Genomic DNA, 24,530 nt, shown 5'->3' on the forward strand with positions numbered 1-24,530 from the left:
TTTAGTCAGACAGTGGTAATGAAGATGGGTCTTAGGAAATTAGGTCAGATATCTGTAACTTTCAGGATTAGCATCACAGATGCCATCATGTATTCATGCATAGGTACATGGCAGCTGATGATCTGCAAATCAGTATTGGGTTTCCTGATATTAATATTCTCTTCTTGTTCCCTAGTGCCCCAAGAATGCTAGTCCACGTATAGTCCTCCTCTGAACCCCCATGCCCTTCAGCAACTTGATAACCAGGGAGGTGGATAAGCAGCACGTCCCCAGCAACTTCCTCAGGTTTCTGGAGGGTAAGGGCTGGGGACTGCCGGGGGAGGCTCAGACTCATTCTGAAACTGCTCTGAATACAGGGGGTTGATCACAGGATATGATCACCAGCATGACACACTCAAGGGATAACTTGCCAAAAGGTTATGTGGTGAGTTGCTTTGTGGAATAAATGTTGCTTAGAAAGGCCTCACAAATGAGATGTATAAAGCTAGTTCATGGAGAGAATACATCCAGCTCAGGGACCTGGCAGCATTTCCTGTACCTATCCTTCCAAACATGGGGTATGCAGATATGGCTACTGTCAAATCCAGTTAGCAGAACAATCCACTCTCTGAGTTCCTGAAGCAATTCTTCCTGCTCATCTAACCACTTTCATAACCTTATAAAAGTATTTTCTTACCTCTCACAAATGCCCCAATCAATGTACTTATGTTCCCATAGCACTTGCATTAAACCTGCTGTTGTCCCAGTTCAACGTCTCCTCACAGTTAATCTAATTCCAGTTCCTCTGAGCAAGTATTTTTTCTACTGTGCCTGCCCCTTGGCTCATTCTCTACCTGGCTAACAAGAAAGTTAAGACCTGAATAAATGGAAGGCCTGGGGCTTTTATATAGATAGATGAGCCTTTTTTTCTCATTCCTAAATGAATCTCACTTTCAATTTGTGTGCACAGCTGAACTGGGTCTGTAAAATGTAAGGAATGACTCCTCAGGTGTCTAGGCTGTAGATTATGAATTTGTCAGGTAAAAACAAGTGAAACATGAACAGACATAGCAAAGGGGACTCAACATGTATACAGCACATATACAAGAGAGGTTACTTACACAGCTTTGTCATGAACAGTATTCTGTGTTGAAGTCCCAACATATACAGAGTGTAGTTGTTGGGGGCAGGGAAGTGGAGGGTGGAGTTAGACAAAGGAAGGTGAATCTGTGAGACTTAGGATTTGTTTCCAGGTACATTCTTTTTGATGATGAAGCTATTTTTAAGAGATTATCTACTATAATTATCCCATACACACAACTTGTTTTGGCATCTGTAAATAAACAGCATCATGGAAATTATGCAGGGTAAACAGAAAACAACTTCAATCAGTCGTTGCCTTCTGCCACACTTAGTCTTGTAGATCTTGCCTTGCCATTTATCTGTGGAGAGATGAACTTGTTTGCCACATTTTGCAGCTCTTGTCAAACACCTCAGTTCCACCACCTGATTGCAGAGATAGAGCTTGGGGGCAATGACCAGATTCTACTGCATTTCTCTCTCTGCTAAACTACTTCGGCACTATTTTCACCAGTACTCTTTTCACTAATAGGAATGGAAGGAAGAAGTTGTCATTTTAAACATCCTAACTCTACAGGCTGAGTAACAATCCAGTGTTGCACATATGATTTAGATGAAACTGGAAAAATCAAAATGAAAACCACTGTATTAGTAATGCACATCCGGCCATTGGCGTGATGTGCCAGCAGCATAAACAAAAAGTACAAAGGACAGAGGTTTGTTCGATTAAGCAATCCTTGAACTACAGGAACCATGTATCCAGTCTGGCTAACCACAGAGAGAAGGGGGCCTGTTCTCAGAAAAGGCAGGAAAGATGCTCAGCATGTACTTAGTAAACAAATATTTTCCTAGTATATATAAACTGAGAGATTTGCTGTTCCTTTCGTATATAAAAAATTCCTACTTATATCATGTATGTTTATATCAAGGACAGACCAGATTGATTTAGTGCACTGGTGATATCAAATCACGCTTGGTTTTAATGACACCACACTATTAAAAAAGCTCTGAAATTAACCTTAATCTCTAATTATTTTAATGGTTTTTTTAGTTCTTTAGCTAATGCGCTTGTTATTTGTGAAAACAAAACCTGAACTTTCGAAAAAAGTAAGACTGCCCTATTTTCCTTCCTCTCCTTCCTCCAGATGAAAATTGAAATATTGAATTATGCAGGTTAAGGCTACAGCAAACAGCTTCAACATAATTAAAACAACTGTCATCACAGTTAGCATGGCTGTGAGGTATGCTGTCTAAAATACCAAGAGTGGAACCAAGAATCAGCATTTACTCCCTTAGAAGGGACTTCTCTGTTTTCAGATGTTGAAACACTCAAACAATTGGTAGCCCCATGACTTCAAAAGGATTACCTGAAAAACTGAGTATTTGTCTAAAGAGTGACAATGGATTCTGACTATAGAGCCTAAGTATGGCACTATGAAACATTTTGGTCTCTTGCTGCCCTTGGGATATTTGTGATGGCAGTAGACCACCGCCCTGTGCCCTGGAGGTCAAACCAGCATGTTTCCTGAGTGCTGTTATATATAAACATTTTCAGGGAAAAATAAATAATTGAAACAAAGAAAATAATGTGAAATGTTGGTCCTATTGAAATAAACAGAAAAAATATCTAGTGATTTGAATCAGACTTTCACTCTCTCATTATGTATTTAGCTTATCATTTAGCTCACCGTAAATCAACTCTCCTCTTTCTAGGGCCCAGACCTAAACTATTATCCCAGTTGGGAGGGAGCTGCCCACTATTAACATAGTTTTCAGTTGCTTTGAAGCTGACTTATCGGAGACTGTTTGAGATCCATCATAACTTTTTTTCAAGCTTGGTTATTTGAAAGAAACTTCAATGAGCAGCTTTTGAATTAAACATCTGCATTCTAGTAGTAGGCAACATAAAACTGAACAAGGGCAGAAACTCGGGTAGTGTTGACAGTTTCTTCAGGGACTTTTACAGTTTCCACTACCTTAAAGATCATGTCTAATACTTTAGATGGCCGTTGCTCCCCCCCTAATATATATGATATGACACACACCCCTAGAACTCTCTGTCTTTTTTCTTGTTAGAACATTATCCCCTTTTAATTTTGCAGTTGCATTAGCACACTTCCTCCTTCCCAGCTAGACCCCAGGTTCCTGTCCTGACACAGTGCACGAAGAGCTTTTTGTTCCTGCTTTTCCTCCTTCTCACTCTTATAAAGAAATGCTGATGCCAATGCCCTCCTCTACCTCCATATGCAGCCATGGTTTTCCAGACAGGCTGGCAGCACAGGAGCCAGCCTGCATTCTTACAGAGGTTGTGTAGCTTTAGCCTTAGCTGTCTGGTCATGCCTGCAGCTCCCATTCCTTCTGTGTCTCTGCATCCAAGTGAAAGTGAAAAAAGATCCCACAAATGAAGACATAAGAGAAAAGGAAACTGCCAAGAAATCTAAGATGAGTAGTCTTGGGGGAGAATAACCTCTTCCAGGTTAGCACTTTTCACACCCAAACTCCAATGCTTGCAGACTCCAAGTCAACTCTAGAGATGGCTGGAGGCAGCACCCACTACAATCCACAGCCTGCTTTCTGTCCATGTTGAGTGAAAGGAAGGATGGACTTTGTACTGCTGTGAGCACAGGAGTTCCTTCTCTCTGCCAGGACACCAATTCTTCCCTTTTACTTTGAAAGTTCCCTCTCTGTTTGAGGACTATTTCTTTAGGATCCTCTGGGTCAACACTTTGTGATCATCATTGTTTCCTGAACTGGTGTTTTCCTTGTCTCTCTGAAAAGCCTCCCAGTCCACAGTAAGAATTCACACTGGCAGAGTGGAAATGCTCAGTTGTCCAGCCAGCCTCCTCAAATTGGTACAGCTGCAAACTGAGGAAGGACACTTGACACTGCCTTGGATGAATGTTAGGTTATAACATCCAGCCAATAAAGACAGTATATGAAACACTAAAGCACTACACTGACTAACACTAGTTAGTGAAGTTACAGAAGTATTTTTATATGCAATTGTTAATGGAATTACAATCATAGAGCAGTTAGGGTTGGAAGGGACCTTAAAGATCATCAGGATCCAATCTCCCTGCTATGAAACAGAGACACTTCACACCAGATCATGCTGAAAAAGGCCTCATCCAACCTTGCCTTGAACACCTCCAGGGAGGGGGCATCCACAACCTCCCTGGGCAACCTATTCCAGTGCCTTTCTACCCTCACCGTGAAGAATTTCTTCCTGATGTCTAGCATAAATCTACCCTCTTTCAGTATAAAACCATTACGCCTTGTCTTATCACTATCTTCCCTGGTGAAAAGCCCCTCCCCATCTTTCCTGTAGGCCCCCTTCAGGTGCTGGAAGGCCACTATGAAGGCCCCAAAGCCTTCTCTTCTCCAGGCCGAATAGCCCCAACTGCCTCAGCCTGATGAGACAAACAATCCAGATAAACAATTAACAAAAACTTTGGGATACATGCTACTCCTATGCATTTTTGGGCAGTTCATGATGTGTCCTATCCCATCTTTCAGTAGCCACAGACAATGGTGGTGAATTGTAGTGTCAGAACAATATCTTGCATTTTAAGGCTGATGAAAATGTGGACTGCATCATGTTATGCTAGATAGTTTGCAAGCATTGACATAATACAGCCCTTACACTGGAGCCCTTATGAGAAGTTAGAAAAAAGGAATTGCATAAAATACGACAGTGTTGATTCCTTGCAAAGTTCAGGTTAGCACAGCCATCTCTGGCTTTACAAAATGTTTTAAATGGAGTTATTTTAGAAGGGGATAAGTAAGGGAAAGGAGAGCGAGAAAAGGTGGGAGCAGTGGACAAGCACGTGCAGGAGCAGAGACAAGCAGTCAAGCATCAGAGAAGTGCACTGTCAGAGGAGTGCTCCAGAAACCAGTATTTTCTGCAGCTGCTTGGCCACCCTGAGTTACTAATAGTTTCCAACTGCTTTTTGTTCCCCATGAAAAATCTACCTGTTTGTGCAGCACTACGGAAATGCTGCATAGGCCCTAACGTCTCTAGGGCAAATGCCACCCCCAACCCCCAGCCTTAGCACAGCAGTAACCATATACGCAGTTTTTATTCTGCAGATGTTGAGGCAGCATCCATCTCCAAATCAAATAGGAAATAAAGATGTGGCTACAGAATATCACTCTAGTAAGCACAGTTCTCCTGTACTCTGCATCATATTTATATTACATTGAGGAATGCAGATGTAGTGTAAATTACTATCATTCTGATTCAGTGACATTCAACACTTGATAAGCACATTTATGAATAACATTTTGCAAAAATCTTAAGGCTAAAGGCACAATAAATTCTTACATTTAAATTGATTTACTACAATGTACATATTTACCACTAGATATTTCCTTTCCAGCTTGGTACAATACTTCAGTTACTAAGATTTCAAAAGACTCAGTGTTGATGTAAAACATGGGACTTGTGCAAGAAAGGTTCAAAGCTTCCAGGACAGAGGGGGTTGTGCACTGATGGTAGGCAAGGACCTTTTTCTTTTCTATTAACTGACATAAAACAAACACTAAATTTTAGATACTTGCACTGCAAGTACTAAACACAGAACAAAAAGACACAATAGTTTGCTTCTCTATCACATTCATAAGCAAAACATGTCACTTTCTGTATTTGGCCTGATCTTTCTTTTGCTGCCTTCTGTCTTAAAGCTAGAATGTTCAAGGCACATTTTCATTTAAAAAAGAAATACTGCTAGCTTTATTCAGCATTGAATGAGATCTCTTATTTATTAGGTTAATCTTCTTTGTACTATTGACCTTGGTGGTTCTCTTTTATGTAAAAGAAAATATGAATCAGTGTAGAGCTGGCATACATAGCTAGCAGCTTAACCTAAACTTGGCTTCCAAATTGTGGTGTGGGGGATGGAATATGAATGAAATAATTACCCAGAACATGTAATCAGCCTGGGATTCCTGCCACAAAGTATTGTTTAGGTCAAGAGTCCAGCAGGACTCAAAAAAAGACTTGGTGTGTGGATAATAAGAACATCCAAAACAAGCATTTCTGAAAGCCCACAGGAGTTCGTGCGGGGAGTCAGGCTGCAAGGCAGATATCAGCATCTAACTAACATGGGGTAAGGAGAACAATTCTGTAGCCAGTTGATTCTGTAACATTTTCTGAAGCAGCTGATAGAGGTCCCTATCAGGGACAGCATGCTGAACTACTGGCTATTGGCACGATTGGACATGCCACTCTCAGGTTTCTTGCTGCAAAGGGAAGATCTGTTTTCAAATGTCCCAAAATCCAAAGTAAACATTTCTGATGGTATTGAAGCTAGGAAAATGTTTTCTAAAGGGCTACTTGGTGGATGTCAGTATTTCTCTATGTAAATTGACTATTACCTTTCTTTCCCCCTGCTGTACCACTAAAAAGAAAAATAATCCTAAAATACATTACTTATTTCCCACATAAACAGTTTCATTCCTGCCAGAGGAATGTTATATGATGACAGGGTATGTGGATGGTTGCAGTGATCATGGGGTAAGTGAGATCATGAGGCACTGTCTGCATTAGGGTTGAATGTAGTCTACTCAAAAGTTTTTGGGACTTCTGTGATGGAGTATTGATGGAGCCTAAAGCTCCATATAAAAAATCCTTGTTGTTACTAACACTGATTTAGCCAATAGTTAAACTGCCTTTAAATGGTTTGAGAATGGCATCATTTGGATACTATGCTGATTTTTCTGCAGTTTCTAGCAAAATATATTGGGATGCAAATAAATTCTGTGCTGGTGTCCACAATAAAACCATCAGAAATCTTTGCCTCTATTTACACACTTCAGGGACAATTTCTGCCCCGCACTTGGCCGGGAGAGGTGACACAGGAATTGGCAACACTGAGCCACAGCAGCTGAGTTTTCAATATTTTTTTGAAGAGGGAGACAACGTTCCTTCAGAGTTAAGAAAATCTTTTACTTGGGCTGCTTTGGTTTATTTAGCTAACAAAGGAAATAGACTAGTGTTTGTACTTCAGTATCTTTGTTTCATTTCTCCAAAAACTGTAATGTAAACCATGATATAGGTATAGATGGCCATTCTACAGGGAAAAACTAAAAAAATGACAAAAACAAACAAAAATTAATCCTGTACAGCACTTTTGAGATACCAACTGTGCTAAGATAAAACAAAAATTGGTATGGATACTGCCTTGAAGAAACTGAAAACTGAGCCAACGTGAACATCCTGTGAAATTCGAAGAGCAGTTAATTTATATATGGATACCCTGGTTTAATGGGAATAGCACACAGTGGGGTCCCATGAACCAATGGTAATTTCATACATTCATCAGTTTCTCAAATACAAAAAAAAAAAAAAAAAAAAAAAAGAGTAATACAATTTTGCACAACAAAAATACTGTCATGTTATTTCAAAGGACAAATCAAATTCTGTTCCTTAAACAGTGGTGCAGCTTCCCTTCTACCAAAGTAACTTAGATAAGAAATTCTCATAAATAATGGTTTTGTTTATTTTCTATATATATATATATATTATTTTTTTTAACTTTGGAATGAATTTTTTGAATGAAAAATATCCTTTCAGCATTTTTTGAAAAATGTTGGAAATAAGTATTCAAAAGGTTTTTAAAGCCTGTGAGATCTGAATTTAGGCACTGACTTGCCGAACCTGGGACATTTAATACAGACAATACCAGCTCTGGTTTAAATACAGCTCTTACCAGTTCCACTGATCTTACTGGAATTTAACCCTGATTCCATGTGTTGGATGGAGGGATGTCTGGAAAACGCATCTCATTAGATAAAATCTGTTCAAGATCATTATCTATAGCACATAGGAGCTCTTCTTATTAGTGAACTTCAGTGACAACAACAGGCACTGTTGGTTGCTCTACCTACGCCACCTACTTTATTATCTGGCCAGTTAAGAAGCTTGGCATTTGGACAGGAAAAGCTCCATTCATATACTTCCAAGACTCTTATGGATCATATGGATCATCAAAGCATATAAATAATGCTCGGCCTCTTTCTGAGAACTAGAAGACCAAAGCACAGTCTCTGTTTTAGCACCTGTATTTAATCACCAGTACCTGTTGCAGAACTGCTGCCTAGGTCGCTGTACCTGTAGACAACTGGAAAGGAAAATGAATGCATTTGATTAACACCACAGGAATTGTAAAATAATGGTTTCAATACACACTTTAAAGCCAAAGCGAATAGTAAACCTGTTTAGATTCCTTGATGTTCTCTGTTTAATGGCTCTTTTTCACATACTCGTAGCATCACCAAGCTTCAATCATTTGGGATAAAATTTTCCATCTTAGGTGTCTCAATTGGACCAGTTTAGATTTTTTTGTTTGGTTGGTATTTTTGGGGAATATTACAGTGAAAATATCTCATCTGCTTTCAAGGACAAGGCTATAGACAAATAAGTTTTGTCCACATGCACATGTCCAGTGACCTTAAACTGAGTGTTCCAAGTTTCAGAAAAAAGTCTGGGATGGAGAGAGGGAGGGAGGAAAAAACACACTTTGTACTAAGGATGTGCCTTTTGCCAAACTTATGAAATCTGACCCTAGCTGATTAAATTTCATACTGTTGGGGCAGCAGGGAAGGAAGTTCATACATGTTCAACAGATTAATATTTTAACAGTTTAGTGCCCCAAAGATTTCATGCCCCAAAGGACAAACATGATGTTCTTAAGACTTGTGCTGTTAGTGCTGAGTGTGCCTAAGATGAGGTCAGCAAACATTTATTCTGTCTCACAACGATACTTCTGATTTAAGGAGTTAAAAGTAGAGGGGAAAAGAACTTGGGGAGATGGAAGGAAGTAAAGTGTGATGGGAGTAAGTTATGGAGTACTACTGAGTGGGATGGAAATAGCAGGTGGGATAGACAGGATTTGAAAGCAAGGTACAGAGGGGAATTGCCCGTGTAATCATAACTGATGAAGTAAAGACAGGTTTGGACAAAGAGCTTGAGAGATCTGAGATTAGATTCACTGCCATATTATATTTCTTTGAATATAGTTTTGTTGTATATAATTGCTTGGAGAGATGAGTCATTACTACATATAGCCCTGTTTTACTCTCCTTCATCCTAAACCTCAATTTAATTATCTGCAAATGTTCATAAGAAAACATTAATAGAGTCCACTTAACTTTTAAATGAAATTTCTCTCTCTCAGAAACTGTAAGAAATGCTACTTTGTAAACAAGCATCTCAACACTCAGAATCATTGTAAACTGCTTTATTTCAATCATTGTAAACAAAGAAGTACTGTCAATATATATCACTTTTAATCTGGAGCTCTTGTCACAGTTTGGCTCAGGATCAGTGATTAGACCAGTGAAAACAACGCTCTTGATCCCCTCCCCCTCTCACCCAGGTAGGGAAAGGAGAGACAGAAATCAGAGAGAGGCTTTCCAGGTTGAAAACTAAACTAGACTGCGTTAATTAAAGACTAATGGTAAAAGAAAATATATACAAGTATGTGCAGGAATGTGCAAAGCCCCTATTGCCTCCCTCCACCCCCAGCAGCTCCCACAGCATCTCCTGAGCTGTGAGCAGTCCCGAAATGTCCCAGAGCTGCCAGAGAGAGCAGCAGAGCAGACAGAAGCTGAGGGCAGAGCTGTGAGGGTCAGGAATGCACGGGCCTAGGGATCAATGGTGATGGATGGATGGAGTGTTCCTCAGATGCCACCTATGGAGGGAAAAGAAGGGAAGAAGCAGGAAGGAAAGGGCTTGACTTCTGTGGTCTCTGACTTTATACTGAGTCTTACTTGTATATATATGTATGGAATACTTTGGTTCGCTGATTTTGCCCTCTGTCTAGTCTGATTCTCCCTACAGGAGGGTTGCAGATATAACTTTTCTGCTCCTTTAATGCCCAAAGCAGTAAGTCCGACAAGTAGAGCAAAGTGTCCTTGGTGCCTCAGCAGTATCTATAAACATTCCAGCGTTATCAGTCCACTAGCTGGAAAACTTGCTGCTAGTTAAAAGCGAGCTCACTGAAGAAAAAAAAAATCAGGATAAAGAAAGTTTACCTTTTCTTGGCTCTAACTAGGACAGCACTTCAGGTTTAAATAACGGAAAAACTTCAATACTTTGTAAGTAATTTCAGATAAAGAAGCCTAGGGCAGTGCAGTTCAAATGGATTCAGACAGTGACCTCACCAAGAAATACACCACACCTCAGCAAAAAGAAACTGCATTTAAAATTTCCAGGCTATTTGGTACTCAGTTACCCATCACAGAGAAGTGACAAAAGTGGTTCAGATGCTCAAACTGGCACCATTTCCAAGGACAAAGGTATCTGTCAGTCCAGTGTCACTCATCCCTTCTGTTCACAGAGAGATCTATAAATCCTATCTTTCTAATTACTTCTCTTTTCTCATCTTGACCTCAGCAAGATCAGTTTTTGGAGACTGAGTATGACCTGCCATGTAATTTGGCCGTGATTGTATCTTCCCACACAGCTTCAGAAACTGCTATTGCATATGTCCAGTGATTGCCTTATCAAATGATGGGCAGTATCATTTCAATCTTTCACAACACTGATACCAAAGAAGTATGATACCACCAAGTATGCTGATATTATTGTTGTTCATAAAGTGATTACCAGAATTCCAGAAGAATGCAAATGCCTCCTTCTCTTTTCAACATCCTTGACCTCCTGAATATCTTGTGGAGACTAGTATCCACTCTTGAAAGACATCTTACCTTTATGCAAATTGGAGAATTAAGTGGTATTGGACCATGTCTTCCCACTCCAAATCCTCCCTCAGTTATAATAATTATCTGGTGTCTTATTCCTTTAGAATACTGTTTGTCATTGACTATGGTGGATTTTTCTGGTTTTTCTTCTCTACTAAGTTGTCCTCCTCTCCATATTTGCACAAATACAGAACATTACAGCTAGAATCCATATTTCTTCCCCACTGCTTATGTCTTGTGTTGTTAAATACTGCAGTGCAAAGCATCTGGGTCACATAACTTTCTCCTTCCACCACATCCTCTCCCAAACTCTCTCCTATTACTACTGTCAGTGTCCTAACAGGTGAACTGATGCTTTGTTGAGAGCTGAAACACTGGAGAAAAAAGGAGCAGGCATAATGAAACTGGAACTAGATTATCATGTCTTTATATTTTATCTTCTAAAGGCAATTCTAATGAAACTTACATCAGAATGTCAAATACTGAAAATTTTCAAATGAAAACCAGATTTACTCCAATTTCAAATAATACCTCGTGGTAGCTGAAGTTTGCATGCCTCGTGCCTTCATTTTTCTCTATGGGATAGACTTGGGTGTTGGGCCAGACAATTATCCCACCGTGCCTTGCTGTATGTCTTTTTGGGAGGACAGAGCATCTGATTTTAAACACAAAAATTATATGCAACTAAAAACATTAATAATCTAGTTCAGTAAACTGAATTTATTTATTAAATGGAGATTTATTTTTCTTCCAAGTTTGTATCAGGTAGGACAACTGGAGGACAAGAAAAAGCAAATCTTGCTTTTCAGTATTTTTTAACTGAAACTCAGCAACATTTGAAGAAAACATAAAAGCAGTTAATAACAATGAACTAGTTACAGGATCTTGTGGCCACTCTCTTCACTTCTTGCTATGTCTGCAAACCCGTGGTTAGCCTAAATCAGAGACACCATGCCTGACTACCAGAGTGGATGATGGTAGGAGTGCCATTTGCAAAATCAGGTAGTGTCCAGGGGGTGAGTGGAGGTGGCATCTGGTGCAGTGTCACCAGATAAAATAAACATTCTATTAAGACAAGCTGCTTGTTACAGAAAAATAGTGGCTATGATAGTGTTTAGGTGATCTAGATATTAAGAGATGGAAAGGGATGATTTTGTGTGTGGTCTGTTTTTTATGAGAGAGTAAAAACACTAAAGCCCTACAATTTCTGGTTTAAAAACTATTCATAGTACCAACTTAGCTGTTTCTCTTTTTTTTCCTGGGAAAAGGAAAAAAGAGCTCCTTAATATAGCCATAAGATAACTTCCTATCAGTATTCTGTGTGCTTTGTTGACCATACTGCTGAGAAAAATAACAGCAAAGCCCAGGATAATGGCAAAAAATTCTCTTCAAACAGAAAAAGAAGTGATAAGGCTACCAAAACAAAAACAAAAAAGGAAAAGAACTCCAAACTGCTAGCACTTAGCATTTAAAAGGAATGAACTGAAGGTAACAGCATATGCAGAGCATTGAAGCAGATGACCTACCTGAAGACAGCCAAAATTCAATCTACTTTAAACTGCTCTTTCATAATATGTAAACCAAGACGTAATCCAAAAAGATTCCCATGTTTATATTTTTCAGATATCCAGATATTGCTATGGCTACCAGTCTCTCATAAATCCTTTAGTGGAGTATCAGAAAAGTCCATAAAATTGGGGTTAACACAAAAATAAAATCTGAAGAATGGAAAAGCAGATACATTTTTCAATTGCACTACAGATCAATCCATAGTTTATAACCTCAACTCCTTAAGAAAATTTGCACTAAAAGCTCTTGCTGTCAATTTAGTGGGGTTTCTTATTTTATTGTCAGATCTGCCTCCATTAGTGAGGCAGATAAAAAAAGAATATTTTCCTGTCATTGACACAGAGAGTGGAGCCAAGGCTGGAAAACTCCTAAGAAAATGAAAGTACCTTAGTGCATGTCCCACAGTCAGAGAGAGAATCACAGCACAGCTGGTAACTGGGGGATGTTCTGCCAATGCAGGGAGCAGACCAGCACCACACACCAAGGACGTGGTCACATGGGTCTGGTTTGATATGGCTCTTTGCTGAGATACTTGGAGTAACTGAAAAGCTGCCTTCTGTCAAAACAAAGTGCCCAAGGATGTACATAAATAGTAGGAATGGCTCCTGTTGAATGCATCACTTCTGAGTTAGTTTAAACAGATCTGCTGTTTCTGTACTCGGTACAGAGAGACATCCCGCATTCCTATACTTTCTGGGCAAAAACCTTACATCCTGCAAGCCAGCACAGTATCAATTCATTTTAGGATACTATGTTGATTTATACCAACTGGTATAGGGTCCAAGACAGTTCAGAAAGGAGAGCAAACCAGACAGATTTAAGATCCAGGAAACAGGTTTCAAGCCGTATCTGAAGGCACTGCATATAATTCAGAGATGAATCCTTTTAGAAGAGGAAGGCTTTAAGGCCATCAACTTGTCTGGCACTTTTCATAAGCATTACATTATCTGAAACAATCAGTAAGAGCCTTTTTTTCCTGATGTGATATGTGAGTGATAGAACTCTGATCTAACTCCAGAAACATATCGTAAGATACTTTTATGAAAGAAAGAGGAAACAAGAATCAAGAATCTCTAAACCTTTAAACCCTCTAATCCTCTTAGTTTTTTGAGGCTGTGGATATGGTTTTAGCCCTAAATTAATTATACACAGGAATGGTGATTGCTTTCAAGCAGGACGCCACAAAGCTTCCCCCTGAGAGGTCATCAAATCCTACCTCACTTTGTACATTCGCTCTCACTGGCTGCCCCTGCTCTCCCTGACACCTCCAGCACCAGGAAGCAGATGCAATTTCCTTTCTATCCGGTCTCTGAGCAGGAAATGTTGGACTCTTGGTCAGCCCCGAGCAGCCAGCCCAGAGCTTCAGGGGCAGAACATGACAGGGACCGGCAGGCTCTCAGGCACAGCAGCAGCCTCTGCCTGGCAGGCCATCAAGACTGCATCACACCCTCCCATCCTACCCCAAACTGAGCATTCTTGAAAAATTAGAAGTGCTGACCTCAGGTACAAATGCTGGAAATGGGACTCATTAGGCTGGCAATCTAGCTTAAGAAAAATCACTCGCTCGCAGTATCCAATTCCCAGCTTTGCCAAGACCATGCTTGCTCTAGACAACCTGCTCCCTGGCCCTTTCCTTTCACAGCAGTTTTGCAGCATCTGCATGGTGTCCCTACTGACATGCCCAAATTGGTTGTGCTGTCTGGCACATCAGTACAAGAGAGGGGATCCTCAGCAAGGTACAAAATTAACAGGGCCTCATTCATGTATCCATCTGTAATAGTATTCCTATTTCAAATGAGCTATCATGGGTACTGCAATACAGGGTATTTCTGGAGTCTAACATGAAATTGCATTACCCTGAGTCTTCGCCTTTCTTGCAATTAATTCTAAGCAGACAGAGAAATACCAATACAACTCCTCCACAGTATTGAAACTAGTATCGACTAAACATAGTTACAGGCTAGTTCACAACATAGCTGAGGTTGGAAGACACCTCCAGCGATCATATAGTACAGCCCCCTCACTCAAAGCAAGGACAGCTACAGCAGGTAGCTCAGAGGCATGTCCAGATGGGTTTTGAATAGCTCCAAAAATTGAGACTCCACAGTGATTCTGGGCAACCTCTTTTGGTGTTGGAACACCCTTACTATAAAGAAGTTTTTTCTTATGTTTAAATGGAAGTTCTTGTGTTTCAATTTGTGCCAAGTGCCTTTTGTGCATTCACTGGATACCACTGAAAAAGCCCCAATAATAAACATATATAATGCTATTATAAATATGTGAATTATAAATATTGAAACTGATAAAGAAACAAACCATGAGTCAAAACAAATGGGAGATATTATGGCTAATTAAATATATGACACTCCTAGATTAAGGACAGATGTGATTATTAGACCATTTTCTCCAGGGATTTCTTTGCTGAGACTGCTGATTTTATGTTATTTTAAAGGGCATCTGACCTTGACAGCACAGAAAGCAAAAATAGTTGCATATTGAATTAATTAGGAATTAGAAAACATTTATTTTTGCTCTCTGAAATTCCCCCTTTTTGCTCTATATGGACAGAAACAGGTCCATCTGGTTTAGGTACTTAATCTATTAATTAATTTATTTATTTGCTAGTATATTTTATCAGTTTTGGTTTTTTCAATCCCTGGATCCTACATTGCATGTTACAAACAAGATGACAGTCGTGCATGAGCATCCAGCTTAGCCAGTTCTTTGTCAGGGTGGCTGGAGCCTGAGTACAGAGATCCTGTTCACACTGCTTGCCTCTTTACACTTCTCTGGGATGAGTTCCACTTTAGTTTTAGCCTTCATGGCTGTTGGTGAGATCATACATAATCTGTTTTGCCTCTTAAGTTGCTGGTCTCTTAGCTTCGCGTAGTGCAAGAAACAAGTGTCTGTCCAGTCTCCCCCAGTAGGAATAGCTATATTTTGGATGCATAATTAAGCATTTAACTTTCTCTGCAGTCAGGACAAGAAGGTGTTTTTCAGCACCACTGGAAGCAATTCAATTCCCTGTTAGCTTGAGCCGAGTATGTTACTTAAGCTAAACAGATCTCGTCATTCATCTTCTAGAAACGCAATGATTACTTTGTGCCTGTGCATGATTTCTTCTGTATTGCCAGACCATTGATTTACACTTCTGCATTACGTGGCTTAGTGACAACATTGATTTTATGATAAATTCTTCAGTCTGAAAAGTGTTCTCAGAACATTAAAATCAGCTATGCTCTACTATGATCTTATCTCTTTGCACGTGCCTTTTAATTGCTGAAAAGTAGATTTCCACCGGCTTAACTAGCAGCAGACTCATCAGTATAATGCAAGCCACAGCAGAATACAAAATTGGGCTTTAGAGCAGTTTTTTTATAATTTGAAAAAAATATCTGGAATCAATTTAGTGACCATGTAAGAACCAAAATTAAAGCACTGGGAAATAAATAACCTCTATTTAGCACTACTATTTATGCCTTTCCATATGGTTAACACAGACCTGACAGCCCTTAGCAAAAATAAAACAATCAGGGATTAGTGTCAGTTAGTTCCTGGGCATTTGGCAAAAATGAAATTGTATCATGAGGAGGCAAGTAGTTGTACCTGTCATTCAGAGCTATCATTGTATGAAGTATGCAGAAGCTATTCTAGTTTTCAAAGATGCATTTACATGTATTCTTAAAGTGATGTATTGAAAAAGATCTACCCTGCAGTGCTGACAAGAACTATTCATTTTATGTGAATTATTGTTTATCTCCTTCCGAATCCCAGATAAAAATCTGAAATATTTCAAGCTGTCCAGTACTAGAGAGGTAAATAATAAGAAATTAATTCACCTATTCATATTCTAATTTCCTTTTCTATTGCATAAACACAGATATTTGCCAAAAAAATGTCTTAACAGTGTGAAACCGGCTCTATCTTTGTGACTGTTTGCAGGGAGTAAGGAAAAGATTTTAACACTGTCCAGTAGTAGAGCCATTCAGAGCTCATATATATGATTCTGGTTTTGCTATGTTGACTTGCAGTTACTATGATGGCACTTTTGTAATGGGGACTCACACATAGTAATGACTAACTTGAATAAAGTTGTTGGTTCTGATTTCATACCATCACTAGGTCTCCTCCGTTATTATTTAGAAGAAATCTTAGAGAGATTAGATGATGAAAAACAGCAGGTAGCATTACCAGTTTATGTATGTAAAGTCTGTGATACTGACTGGATCAGATTCTGACTGATTGAGACAAAAAATTTTTCTGACTGTGGTCACAGAAAAAAAAAAGAAAAAAGAAAAAAAAGCAATTAGTTCAAAGACATTCCATGAAATGACAACAATAAGGATGATATCTAAGGTATTTTAATCTCAATCTAGTATGATAGTGGAGTATTAGGAGTACTCCAGATACCTCTGCTGCAACTACCTAAATCAAAAGTTATTCTAGCCACCTCTTAGAAGTTCAGCACCAAGCCAAGTTCTTAACTTCTAGTATTGTAAGACGCAGTTACATCTGAAGCAGCAAAGGTTTTCTCATTAAACATAAATTGAAACTTCAGCAGTCATTTCCTGTCAACATTTTAATGTATGTGTGGTAGATGTGCTTTAAAGAAACAAGCTTCTGCACTTCAGTGAAAATGTTTCAAAAAACTCCTGCACATTAGTTCTGTCTCAAATACGAATATGAAGTCAAGTGCCCAAATTTACAGCCTAATTAGGGTGACAGTTGATATCATCACACTGAATGTGAAAGTTTTAGTTTACAGATCATTTGGTTGTTGATGAGCTGAGGAAGATCAATGTTAAGCCTTGCAGGGGCTAATTCTAGGAAGGGAGGGCTACCCAAGACTTCAAATGACCTTTCATTTCATAGCCCAGTCTTTCTACAGAAGAATGGTCAGTGGTCATCACTACTTAAAATGTTCTTGTTTAGGTGAGAATCACTTCTGTTGCCAGTGAGAAGACAATCTGATGGTTGATTATGAACAATTTATATTCCATTATATTCTCATGGAAGTACATGTAACATTAGGATAATGAAAAATAGTCTTCAGGTCTAATTGTTTCTTAGTATTCACTATAATGAAGATTTAATTTTACATTAGTCCAGAATGCTGAACAGTTCTAGTGTATCTCTATTTGTGTCTCTTTGGAGAAGCCATTTTATATGATAATTTTGTGATTCAAGTGATGGTATGTTGAAAACATTTCCAATTTAATTAATTATTCTATGTTACCAACAACTCACAGCAAAATTTAGCATTCTGGAATTGCATCTTGTTTGTCTGTTATAGAAACACCACACAATAAACTCTATATGCCAATAAAAAGCCAAAGCCTCTCAAATTATCCAATTAGCTACTGTCTCCTCATACACAGTTCTGTATCTTTCCTGGTAAAACCAATTTTAAATTGGCTAAAAATGAACACACAAATTTTATTTAGAAATCAATTTATTTTTGTATGTGTATAAAACTGGCCTCTTCTTACTGTTCTCTTCCTCAGCCTCTATCTACCCGTTTCTTTGATGTAGTTACTCTGTATTCTGATTGTTTAAAATATTCATCATGAAGAATGAATATAGCAAATATTTTTGAAACAAAATGTTATGCTATTATTCTACATTGACAGTTTTAATGCTAATTTTAAAAGCAACCATTCAACAGAATCTAGAAATTACACAATACTTAGGGCATGGTGACAATACTTACTTATACTCACTATACTTTATACAATACTTAGACAGTGTTGCAGAAGGTGTTACAGAAAAACCTTCACCTGAACCATTGATGAAGTACTACTGGCAGATACAACCAAGACAGATTAAGTATCCCATTTAAAATTAATTCTGTCAATCAGAATAACTCTCTGAAAATTTCACTTCTTGAGCTGAGATTAGGATTTCTCCTTGTAAATTTCTCCCCATAGGACAAATAGAAATACTTGAAAATGGTTCAACTTTTTCTCTGCTCATAGACAAGCAGCCAGGTACACATAAAGTAATTATTTTTATTTTAAGACTAAAAGCTTTGTGGCTGAAGACTGAAAAATTAAACTTGATGTGCAGGTGTATCAGTGAATATCCAAGAGAACACTTATTCTGTTTCACTTAGCTGTGAGTTTTTGAAAATTGGTGTGAGACTCCGTGACAAATATTACAACAATAGTGATACTCCTAACAAACTTGGGACACTATTTTGAAGAAGAAACAAGATAGATTGTTCACTATGCACAATCCAGTATGTATATTCATGAGAAGAATAAATTAGCCATAGGGTCAAAAGTATATTAATAATTTATACTAAATTATGTGGGCTTCATCACAAAAATTCCTCCCTCTTTTTCAGAAATGAACATTCATTACAATTAGTTAACATCTCATTGGAGAGCCTTTCTCTGAGCCTCTGCAGGTGTGTTAGGTTTCATTTCAGTCAGTCTTTGGGTGCTACAAAAAGAGACACCTGCTCTGTGTTGTTGAATATTTACTGATAAGAAACAAGAATAAAACATATGATGTGCTACGTTACTACTGCTTTTAGGCATAGATTAATACTACATAATCTTCAGATGTCTGATAATGTATCTGATTCTATACAATTAGCAATTTGGTCCAAACAGTGAGTATGCATCTGAATGTAAAAACATGGGTTGTTTCTTATAGATGGTGTGTACTTTGAGAAGAGATAACAGGTTAGAAGGTTTCAGAACTGTTGCTTCAGTGTGGAATTTCTGTTTATAAAGATTGCTATTTTCTTTGTACCTTGACATTTGGGCAGCATAAAAAAACCAAGCCAAACATCTGGAAATAACAAAAGTGGGAGATGACTGCTATTTGTTTAATGCACTGCACTCATATCCAATCTGGACTTGAAAATGGAAAAGCTTAAATGGGTTACTGTGAGCCTCTCCAATCTGTACAAGGTCACTACATTAAAAATGTCTTACTTTATGTCTTGTCACCCTTCACTGTGAAGTTAAGGCATCAGCCTCAGACAGATTTCAAATCAGATAAAAGCTCAGGTTTCAGTATCAATGATCTCACGATCAGCTCTGAATTCTACCACTAAAGCCTACGATTTGTGTGCATCTTACCTAGCCATTTGATAAGGAAGGGAAGTCTGTAGTTACAGGAGTCAGGACCACATTTAATTACATTTTTCAGGGTTTAGACCTATGAAAACAAAATTTTCATTACATAAAATGTAATTTATACATATTTGTCAGCATAGAAGTAAAAATCACTTAATATTTCCATAGATAGCAATGTGTCAATTTCCATCTTCAACCTCCCCTTTTTATTTTATGTGATGAACATATAGCCTGTTATGAAAGTATAAAATAATGATTGTCATGTAACTGATTTTTAATAAACAGGGCAGCATCTTTGAGCTCATTTTTTACATTCTTTATAATGAATTTTTCTGAGCATTGGCTGAATTTTCTATCATCAGTGGTGATTAAAATAAAAGACCCATTTCTTAAATTGCTGCAAATTGCAGTGTTGCAGATATATCTGCTGTGAATTACTCATGGTCCCAGTCTTGTCTTGCTTGCATGAACAATGATAATGACATCTATGGGAGTTAACAGAGATAAAAATCTTTTAAACTGGAGTCTAATTTACCAGTTTAACTATTCCCTGTGATCCATGCTAGGTATGACTGTCAAAACGAAGCAGCCCATTTAGCAGTCTTTATTTCAAAGTGATTTTGCGAGTAGCAATCACTTTCTTGGCTGTTTTGGTAGGTGTCTTTTTCACTCCAGTATTATTTTCTTACATAGCAAACAATAAACATACCTCTGTCTGTGATGTTTTCCCATCTGGCATCCTGAATGCCTTGAAGTAAACTCCTTGGGCAAGTCAAGGTGACCTTTCAAGGTACTACATTTGAGGATCAGGCATAATCCTTCTGCAGGCCAAAGTAAGATTATTTTTATAAAAACACAGCTGTCTTGATAAAGGAAGCCATGTAGTTTAGTCATACCACAACATTTAGCAGCATGCTTGAGATCTCTCATCCTGTTGCTTCAACCCTATCACCCTAGGAAAGAAAAAGAAAACAAATATAAAAGAATGGAACTCAAAATCAGAAAAATAAACAAACACCTTTCACATAGCAAGGCTCTTCACAGAGCTGCCAAGCTACAAAGATGTAAAGCCTTCCATTCTTGCACTGAAAACAGAGGTAAAAATACTCTACTTACTATCTTTGCAACAGATGAAAAGCTTTTGAGCCTGGGGAGGAATTTTGTGGTTCTTTCTTTGTTTTTTTATAACCAGTTTAACCACTTATTATCTGTGAGAACATGCAAGTTACAGTTATTTTCCTCTTCAAGACAGCATATACTTAAGTATTATACTTAAGTATTGCTTTGGTAGATGAGGATTGGGTTAGGGATCAGTTAAGCAACCTGGACATCCATAAATTGATGGGTCCAGATGGAATACAACTACGGGTGCTGAGGGAGCTGTGGAGGTCATTGCTAGGCCACTCTCCATCATCTTTGGTAAGTCGTGGGCAACAGGAGAGGTGCCTGAGGACTGGAGGACAGAAAATGTCACTCCAGTCTACAAGGAGGGCAAGAAGGAGGACCTGGGTAACTATAGACCAGTCAGCCTCACCTCCATCCCTGGAAAGGTGATGGAACAATGTGTTCTTGGCACTATCTCTAGGCATATCAAGGATGAGGGGGTCATTAAGAGAAGTCAACATGGTTTTACCAAGGGGAAGTCATGTTTGACCAACTTTATAGCCTTCTATGAGAAAGTAACTAGGTGGACAGATGATGGTAGAGTGGTAGATGTGGTTCATCTTGATTTCAATAAAGCATTTGACACTGTCTTCCACAGCATCCTCGTAGATACACTGAGGAGGTGTGGTCTTGATGATCAGGTAGTGATGTGGATCATGAACTGGTTGAAAGGAAGAAGTCAGAGAGTTGTGGTCAATGGGACAAAATCTAGTTGGAGGTCTGTGACTAGTGGAGTCCCTCAGGGGTCGGTACTGGGACCGGTGCTGTTCAATATTTTCATCAACGACCTGGATGAGGGAACAGAATGTACCCTCAGCAAGTTTGCTGATGACACTAAACTGGGAGGAGTGGCTGACACACCAGAAGGCTGTGCTGCCATTCAGAGAGACCTGGACAGGCTGGAGAATTGGGTAGGAAGAAACTTGATGAAATTCAACAAGGGCAAGTGTAGAGTCTTGCAGCTGGGGAAGAACAACCCCATGTACTAGTACAGGTTGGGGGCTGACCTGCTGGAGAGCAGTGTAGAGAAAAGGGACCTGGGGCTCCTGGTGGACAGGATGACCATGAGCCAGCAATGTGCCCTTGTAGCCAAGAAGGCCAATGGCATCCTGGGGTGCATTAGAAAGGGTTTGGTTAGTAGGTCAAGAGAGGTTCTCCTCCCCCTCTATTCTGCCTTGGTGAGGCCACATCTTGAATATTGTGTCCAGTTCTGGGCCCCTCAGTTCAAGAAGGACAGGGAACTGCTTGAGAGAGTCCAGCGCAGAGCCACAAAGATGATGAAGGTCGTGGAACATCTCCCTTATGAGGAAAGGCTGAGGGAGCTGGGTCTCTTGGAAAAGAGGAGACTGAGGGGCAACCTGTTAAGGGCGAGTGTCTGGAGGACGGAGCCAGGATTTTTTCAGTGATGTCCAGTGATAGGACAAGGGGCAAGGGGTGCAAACTGGAGCATAGGAGGTTCCATGTAAACATGAGAAAAAAATTCTTTACTGTGAGAGTGACAGAGCACTGGAACAGGCTGCCCAGAGAGGCTGTGGAGTCTCCTTCTCTGGAGACATTCACAACCCACCTGGACAAGTTCCTGTGTGATGTGGTCTAGGTGATCCTGCTCTGGCTGGAGGGTTGGACTAGATGACCTTTCGAAGTTCCTTCCAACCCCTAGGATTCTGTGATTCTGTGTTTATCCATGGAAATGTTTACTAAACTCAAGCCCAAAATAACTACCATTGGTTCCTGCAGACAGATAAAATCCTCGTATCTGTCATTAATTTGATACTGCCATATAGAAATTGTCATCATCCAAGAGTGTTTTTTGTATTCACAATAGCTTTTTTTCTCTTTTAATATGCTATGGCCAATAACGGAATATTAAAATGATGACTCTGGTATTAATTTGTTATTTCCGATACCAAAACACCCCTTAACATTGTTCCTTGGTTATTCTGTTTAAACCACTTGAAACATGCTCAGTTCATGACCTACCTGTATATGCTCCAAAAGTCCAAGTTTAAAGCTAATGACTGAAAAGTTAGTTACAGCCAGAAGTTGCAGTCATTTTCTGTTAACCCACCATCTCCATGTTTAGAATACCCTGGTATCACCTATCCCTATTTTGATAAAGAACAGCAATTTACTTATAGCAATTTCACCTAAAAACTGGAAAGCAATGTTTTAGAATTACAATGGTGGGAGGGTAGGTAAAAATCAGAAGATTATAAATTTTATATAAAAGCATTTTCTGTTTAAATATGAATATCTTTATGCTGATTTCATAGTTAACATTTAAATACAAATATGGTTCAAAATCATCCTGGGTAAAGCTCTGAAAAGTTATTTCCCTTCCATTTCCTGATGCCATATCAGGACCTCATGCGGCCTGCACTCCATTCACAGTACTGGGGTAGAGATATTTCCAAAAGAGGGAATTTTAGCATGACACCATATCTATGTATAGGGATGGCAAATCAAATTTAAGAAAACTATAGCTATCACAAGTAGAAGAACACAGAGGAACATGGGAGTTGTGAAAAAGCTACAACAATCAGTGTTTTGAGAAAAAAAATATGAAGGGAGAAGGAGGAATCTAACAGGATTAAATCTGTGAGAAATGATTTGTGTAATAGATACACAAGTAAAAAAATGCAGCTATCCATGAGAATACCACGGTCTGAAATAGCTGCAGTGAAATAGCTAAAAATTACCCAAATGTTTTTGAAGGACACAATTCCTAGGTATAGTACATCTCAAATAAATGGACTGATTCACAACATCATCTGCCTTCAATACTACTTTTTAAGTAAATGAGCTTATGGAATATGTATATAATAGTAGTTAATGAATATAATGAATATAACAAGAGTTAATGAATATAATTAATATCATAGTAGCTAAGCACATGAAAAAAGGGTTTCTCTGTAGAGTAACAAACCTCCAAAATGGCTTGTTGTCCAGTGAAGCAAGGCAAACCCCAAATAGTGTAATCAGAAGCACTACAGAGATATGACTGTCACGTGCCCACAACTGAAGAGTATTAGAGATACATTAAAAACAGTATTTTCAGATGTCATAGACAAGTGTTTTCAAATAGTAGGCGATGAGGAAATAATTAATGTCATTTCAGTAGACAGATAAAGATTTTAGAAAACTACAGTGGGATAACACTGTTGTTGCTATTGTCTGTGACATCGGTGTCAACTAGTGTGGCTACATGTGTCTGACAATAAGACACATCCTAATAGGATTTTCAGAGATATCTTTCACTTCCGGCTATAGGAACACAGAGATCTCACTTCTGCCATTTAGAGGCAAGGAAATGAATCTCAGCTTAAAAAAGGAAAACTGTGGTGTGGTATAGTACTTGCAATACCATCACAGAGGACAGCAAACAAAAGCAGAGGAAATCCAGCATAGGTACAGACTTACAGGTACTATTTAATAAAGAGCCTATCAGGATTTGTAAACTCAGATTTAAAAAAAACAAACGTATAATGCTTTTTACATATGTTAAACACTTAAGCATTATACTCAAGAAAAAAAGAGATCACTAGTGATTCATGATCACGGCAGTTACTGAGATCCACACACCAGAAATCTGGGGGACTCTGATCTCATACCAAAACTACACAGATACAGTTTAGACAAGTCACTGCTGTGCACAGCTAAATGATAAGCTAAGGCAGCCTTTGAGCATGAAAATATGGCAAGTTAACATGATCCTCAACTCATATGGAAGCATCAGCAAAGCTAGTTAGAAACCCATTTTAACTGCAGAACTGGGAAGAATCCAAAGGCAATTATATACTGACAGAAATGGATAGCTGCAAGCCTCTGTTGAGATGGTCAGGAAATAGTGGGGATGTCACACAGGCCTCACAAGAATGCTGGAATTACGAAGATGAGATAAGCATGTGCGCTGCCAGAAGCAAAAAGACTCAAGAGCCAGGGCAT

The sequence above is a fragment of the Apus apus genome, chromosome 3 (assembly GCF_020740795.1).
Source record: "Apus apus isolate bApuApu2 chromosome 3, bApuApu2.pri.cur, whole genome shotgun sequence".
Lineage (NCBI taxonomy): Eukaryota > Metazoa > Chordata > Aves > Apodiformes > Apodidae > Apus > Apus apus.